Source organism: Microcebus murinus, chromosome 19 (genome assembly GCF_040939455.1).
Source record: "Microcebus murinus isolate Inina chromosome 19, M.murinus_Inina_mat1.0, whole genome shotgun sequence".
Lineage (NCBI taxonomy): Eukaryota > Metazoa > Chordata > Mammalia > Primates > Cheirogaleidae > Microcebus > Microcebus murinus.
This window is the reverse complement of record NC_134122.1, coordinates 38,826,415-38,833,089: the sequence shown is the minus strand read 5'-3', so window position 1 is coordinate 38,833,089 and position 6,675 is coordinate 38,826,415. Positions and strand designations below refer to the sequence as shown.

General features: G+C 46.1%; 1 pseudogene; it reads left to right on the top strand.

Annotated features, from left to right (window-relative positions):
- Positions 1 to 5,166: 5,166 nt before the first annotated feature.
- On the top strand, positions 5,167 to 5,721 carry LOC105871138 (large ribosomal subunit protein eL29-like; annotated as a pseudogene).
- The last annotated feature ends 954 nt before the right edge of the window (positions 5,722 to 6,675 follow it).

Below are 6,675 nucleotides of genomic sequence, written 5' to 3'. Positions count from 1 at the left end.
AAACTTTGTTGTGTAGTAAGTCTGATGTCTGGGCTTTCTCAGGAATGGTTTCTGTTTAATTTTTTTTTTTTACTTGAATGAGCCATGTTTTCCTGTTTGTTTGTATACCTTGTGGGTTTTGTGTCTGTGCGTGTGTGCGTGTGTGCGTGTGTGTGTGTGTGTGTGTGTGTGTGTGTGTGTGTGAAAGAGAGAGAGAGAGAGAGAGACAGAGAGAGAAAATTGGGCATCTTACTGTTATAATGTGATAACTCTGACATTCAGAATCTTTCCCCAGGGGTTGTTGTTTGAGACTTTTGCAAATTTGTTTTTTACAAGACTATTCCTTGTCATGTATAATTGCTGAAGTCTCTGTTCCTTTACTTTGTGTTCAGATAATGTTTTGACAGAGATTTCCCCAAATGCTAAGGGCTCTCCTGGTCTTTGCAGATTGTCTTTGTGCACTCCTTCAAAATTAGTGAAGCTTGCTTAGAGCCCAGGGATCAGCATGAGGTGAAATTCTAGGTCTTCTCAGAACTTTGTGAGCATGCATCGACCCTGAGCATATAAATTTCCTTGTAGGCTGGGCGTGGTTGCTCATGCCTGTAATCCTAGCACTCTGGGAGGCTGAGGTGGGTGGATCGCTCAAGGTCAGGAGTTCAAAACCAGCCTGAGCAAGAGTGAGACCCCATCTCTACTAAAAAGAGAAAGAAATTAATTGGCCAACTAAAAATATATAGAAAAACTTAGCCGGGCATGGTGATGCATGCCTGTAGTCCCAACTACTCAGGAGGCTGAGGCAGAAGGATCGCTTGAGCCCAGGAGTTTGAGGTTGCTGTGAGCTAGGCTGATGCCACAGCACTCTATCTAGCCTGGGCAACAGAGTAAAATTCTGTCTCAAAAAAAAAAAAAAAAAAAAAAACACAAAAATTCCCTGCAGACCCAGCTGCTTTTGAATATCCTTATTTTTCAGAGTCTTACTCCAGCTTCTTATCTGGGCTTAGGTGGTCTATTGTATGCCTCTGCTCATAATCTTTTGCCCCAGGCATCTATGAGTCTGCAGTCATCTTGCAGCCTTTGTGAACAATGTCCACCTGTGTTCCTACCTGTATTCTGTGTTATGTGACACAAACTAGTGAGTCATTCCTTCAGGTGTCTCCCAGATAGTATAGAAGAGATGTGTATAATAATTTGCAAGTAATCTCTGCTCTGATTCTTTCAGTACAAAGGAAGGAACTGGAAACTAGGCTGGCTGCTGCTGCTTTAAGACCGATATAGCCACCACACCAGGGAGGAGGTGGAACCAGGGTAAGTAAAAACACCACAAAACTTTTCTACCATTTTGAAGATGGCTTTTTCTGGATTGGGCATTCACTTGGTTGATGTAAACCTTTGACTGTTTTCCAGTACTCTGATGAAATTGGTTCAAAAAATTTCTAGGTTTTTTTTTTTTTTTTAATGTTTCTGTGGGGAAAGGAAACCTTGGAGCTTCCTAGCCTGCCATTTTTCTGATATCTCTCCTCCAGCAAAATCTTTAATCATGTGTTAGTTAGCATGTTACCGTATCTATTTTGGCTGAAAGCCTCCTCAGATCTTTGTGGAATACAGCAGAGAATAAACACATAAAGTCTTGGATAGGTTTCTGTGTGTACCGGAACGATCTGCAAGGACACTCCAGTGTGGGCACCTACCAGACACCATATTGGTGTTTTTGTCGAGAAGTTGAAAGATGGCAATTGTAAAGGGGCCCAGAATCCTCCTGGAGAAAGACTGCTATGAAGGCATAATTCTCTTTTCCTTGGAAACTTTACCCAAAACCATTTTAAATTCTCCACAGCTAGTTTACCAGTCTGGTGGAAACTTCAACTTTAATATTACTATTTTTTACCCATTTGTGTATGTGTAGGCATGCGCACACATGCAGGCTATGGAGGGGGAGGAAGGGGAATGAATGATTCTTCTTCTTTGCCTAAAATGGCAGAGGAATGCCCACTTCACTCCTTCACGCCCCACCCCAATCAATCCCCTTTCTACCTCCCACACTAAGAATCTCAAGACCTGACCTCATCATTTCTTCTGCGGAGCTCACAGTTTGGTGAGTTCCTTCCAAAACCCTCATCGCTGCCCATGGAGCAGGTCTTCCCACCCAGCCTTGCTCTCCTGCTGGCTATGGATGCACAGTGTTCTCTTCCTGGGATCAGCCATCCATCCAGTCAGTAGCAGGGCTGGAGAGACAGCAGAGCTTGGTGTATTTCCAAGTCAATGAAGCTTCCACTGTGACCAAGGACAGTGCCCAGGGCTCTCCTTTTCAAATGTGAGATGCAGAGAACCCGGAGAGAGATGCAATGAAGGAGGGGAAGTCTGTTGGATGAGCTCTGCCCTTTCAGTCATCTGTCCCTTCAGCGCCTGTACACAACGTGGGACGTTTTGAAAATGAGTATTAGATGCAAGAACTGATGGAAGAACACCTAGACATGGAGAAGGGATGAAAGGAGGAGACTCTTTTTGACATGGAGCTCCTCTTTCCCCTCAACCTGGCTTTGTGAGATAGGGAGTCCAAGGGGCTGTTGGGAACACATTTAGTGTTGTGTTCTGAAAATCAAAGGAGACACAAAGGTGTATGAACCATCGGCACAAGGGAGAAGAAAGCAGAGCCAGGCACAGAGGGCAGCTCCCCACGTTGGGGGCCACCACTGTCTGGCTGAAGCTGAGGCCTGGCCACCAGGGCGGCTACTTGCATGATCTCTGTCTGCACCTTCCAGCCCCAGCCCCACAGGGGATCAGAGAAGGGAAGGAACCTCCCCAAGATGTCTGCCTGCACCAGGCTGCAAGGCCTCCTGGGTTTCAGCTGTGAAACAAACCAAGACACTTAATTGTTCTCTTCTGCCTTTCTCTGATGAGCCAGGGCCTCCTTCCTAGGACTATGGAAGGCCCAGAAGATGCAGATGACCCAGATGACAACAAGAGCTGGAAGGAGATTTCGACTTAATCTGGTCCCACCTCCTCATTTCACAGGTGGGAAAACAGAGGCCCTGAGAGTGAAGTAGTTTTTCTAATCTCATGGAGCAAATTCCTGCTTAGATGACAGCCCAGACTACTGACTCCAGCCAGATGTGTGTGCTGTCTGATTGGCACATCTATCCAGCCCTCTGCTCATGTATCTTCGCATGCACTAGCTCCAGGCAAACAAATGAGCTCTGAGGTTGAAAAACCCATGTTTTGCATTCCTGTAGGGTGGACTAGGTAGGACACATCCCTGTCAGAAAGCAGGGTGAAGACTTCTGGTTTAATCAGGCTGACCTTGATGTACAATCTCAACTAAAGGGTGGAGTTGTTTTGAGCTTTCTTCCCTTGGTAGTTGGCATTCCCTTTGAAAAGACAGGAATCAGAAAAACCACAGGCAGAGCCCCTGCTAATAATCTATTAGTGCACAAACGACCAAGAGATTCGCACACTGGGCTGGTTTGGCCACTGATGTGTGCAAGGTCTTTTTCTACAGAATCCGTACACGGACAAGTGCTCTTGCAAATCCTAGCTCCTTTGTGTGTGATGGAGGGATTTGGAAATTCAAGTTGGGGTGTTCTGCTGTTAAAGATTTATCAAGGTAGGACTCTGCCTAAACATTTAATTCCAACAACAGGCCGGCAAACAGAAATACCATATGTGGATTTCCTGTTCGTTATTTATCTCAGGGATTATTGGTGGTTCCAACGCTACTCCTTACTACATCCACTTTCTTTCATACTCATTTAATTATGGAATGAGTAGAAACTGATTTGAAAATTATGACTTAGAGAACAGGGCCAGCTGCAAGGGGGCCTTTAACTTGGTTTAATGTCTGGCTGTTGCTATCTTGAAATTCTCAGTAATTTTTGGATGTGTTCCCATGTTTTCATCAACCACTGGGCTTTGCAAATTATGTAGCTGGTCCTCTCAGAATGTATGACTTCCGATCTCAGCTCCAACTTGTGGTAGACTTTGGGCAAACTTTAGTCTTTTGAGCCTCTGTCCCCTCATCCATCCATTCCACAGGGGCAGTGGCTGCAATATTAAGGTGCCTGACACGTGCAAATGCTCAATAATGCTTGTAGAATAAATTAGTTAATATCAAAGAAAACCCACTGCCTAAGACCTGAGAAAAAATGCTGAAGTTCAGAAATACATTTCTTAAGAGCTATAAAGACAAACATATTGAATGATCATTATGAAATCAAGATGACAGCAGTAACTCGGAGCATCTATTTCCTGGTCACTGCTCGGGTGATTTACTAAACAGCGGATAAGAAAAGAAAATAGCCTTCAGTGGAACAGCCTGGGACTTATGCCAGACATCTCATTGGATCATACAAATTCTTCATCTTTACATAAGCATTCACGGAAAAAGCCTTCTCAAACCATAAGGGAAGCTGCAAAGAAAGCTCTGGATATTGCATTTCAGGCCAAGGTCTAGTTCAAATGCAATCTGGGAAAAGTCCCATTTGGAAAAGCTGTCTGCCTGCAGAATTTTATCCCTCCTTAATATTTTTGTCTCACTCAAAACACAGGCAAGAACTAAAGCCTGGCCCTGGAAAGCAAGAGGATTTCTCGTAAGGACACCTCTAGGCGAAGTGGATTTGGACTGGATAGAAACTAAATATCAGCTCCAGGAAATCTGGGAGGCATTTGGTAAATGGTTGAGTTGGATCCCGCCTTCAGACTTCTTGATTATCTTTCCTGTCTCCTTCCCAGCCCCAGGGTACATCTCATCTTAGGGTGAGTGTTACCACTGAGCTGCCCAGAATATGCAGCCAGGCTGTTCAGGTTCAGTGCTATAGTTAGAAGGTGAGGTCATGGACCACAGGAACTACTGATGTTGCACACGTCCCACGTGTCATAGGTACTTCATGTGCATCATGTTTAATTCCCACGGCCCCTCTAGGAGATACCATTATACCATGTTAAAGGAGAGGGACATGAGGCTAACATAGGTTAAGTAATTTGATTGAGTTCATGCATTTATTAGGGGTAGAACTAGGATTTGAACCCAAATCGCTCAGGCTTGAAAGCAGGTGTTCTTTCTCATCTACTACCTGCCTCTTGATTTTGGGCTGGGCCATGGCTTGGCAATGGAGCGTGGGTGGGTATGATGTGAGCTCTAAAAGTGTTTGCCATCTCTTCTTGTCTCAGGCTCTTTGGCAGCTGCGGGTTACGGTGTAGATATGGCCAAGTCCAAAAACCACACCACACACAACCAGTCCCAAAAGTGGCACAGAAATGGCATCAAGAAACCCTGATCACAAAGATACAAATCTCTTAAAGGGGTGGACCCCAAGTTCCCGAGGAACATGTGCTTCGCCAAGAAGTACAATGAGAAGGGCCTGAAGAAGATGCAGGGCAACAACACCAAGGCCATGAGTGCACGTGCTGAAGCTATCAAGGCCCTCGTAAAGCCCAAGGAGGTTAAGGCTAAGATCCCAAAAGGCAGGAGCTGCAAGCTCAGTCGACTTGCCTACATTGCCCACCCCAAGCTTGGGAAGCGTGCTTGTGCGCGCATTGCCAAGGGTCTCAGGCTCTGCAAGCCAAAGGCTGAGAATCAAACAAAGGCCCACTCCACAGCTTCAGCAGCAGCACCAGCTTCAGTTCCAGCTCCAGCTCAGGCTCCCAAAAGTGCCCAGGCCCCCACAAAGGCTCCAGAGTAGAGGTCTCTGTCTGCCAACATGAGGACAGAAGGACTGGTGTGACCCCTGGGCTGCTGTCTGCATGGGGCTGGGGGCCTCCTGTACTATTTGTACGAATAAACCTGAGGTAGGGGAAAAAAGTGTTTGCCATGAGAAAGCGTGAGTCACCACTGGCCTTCAGGCTCAGCCCTGGCTGGGGCATGTGGAACAGACTTGAACTGGCTGGGAAGCCTGGAGAGTCCCTGAGCTTTAGGCTCATTTGTTACACAGCACCATTGCAGCCAGAGCTGAGTAACACAGCTTGGTTTCTCTCCCTGGGAAAAGACAGCCAAGATGCTGTATGTATCAGTTCAATAAACATTTATGATTACTCTTGCAAAGCACTGGGCTTGGCCCTGAAACGCAGTAGTTAATGAGTGAGACACGTTGGTTCCTCATTCTTGTCTGCTGATTCATCCTTCTCTACCTGACTTCTAAACGGTATTGTGAAGGCTCCATGCTAGACCCTCTTGTTTCCCTATATTCTTCCCCTTACCTTAACCTCATCCAACTGTGTCCATGTCTGCACCCTCTCTTCCTTCCTGAGCTCCAGATTGGCATAGCTGGTCAAATTTTAACTGTCTGCTTCCCTTTGCCACTTGGCACCCACAGACCCCCTCAAGTTCAACATTTCCAAAACTGAGTTCATGATCCTTCTCCCCTCAGTCTGGCCCTTCTCCTTTTGGTAACCACAGAGGAAGTCCTGTCCCCATTATCCGCTGTCAGAGCAACTCATACCTGTCCTTGGTAGGCCCACGAAGGTTGTAATTAAAAGCAACTGCTTACGTAGTTGCTTGTCGCCCACGTGAGAACATAAACTCGAGAGCATCCATGGGTTTGTATGTGATTATGTACATCCGCCTAGAGAATCAAGTCCAAACCCTCAGAGCTTTCGAAGCTCTCCGAGGTCTGGTCTCAGCTGATCATCTAGGTCTCACTTCTATGTTCAGGCAACTAACACCCTTCCCCCATTATTTCCCTGGGTGGGGGAAAGGCACACACG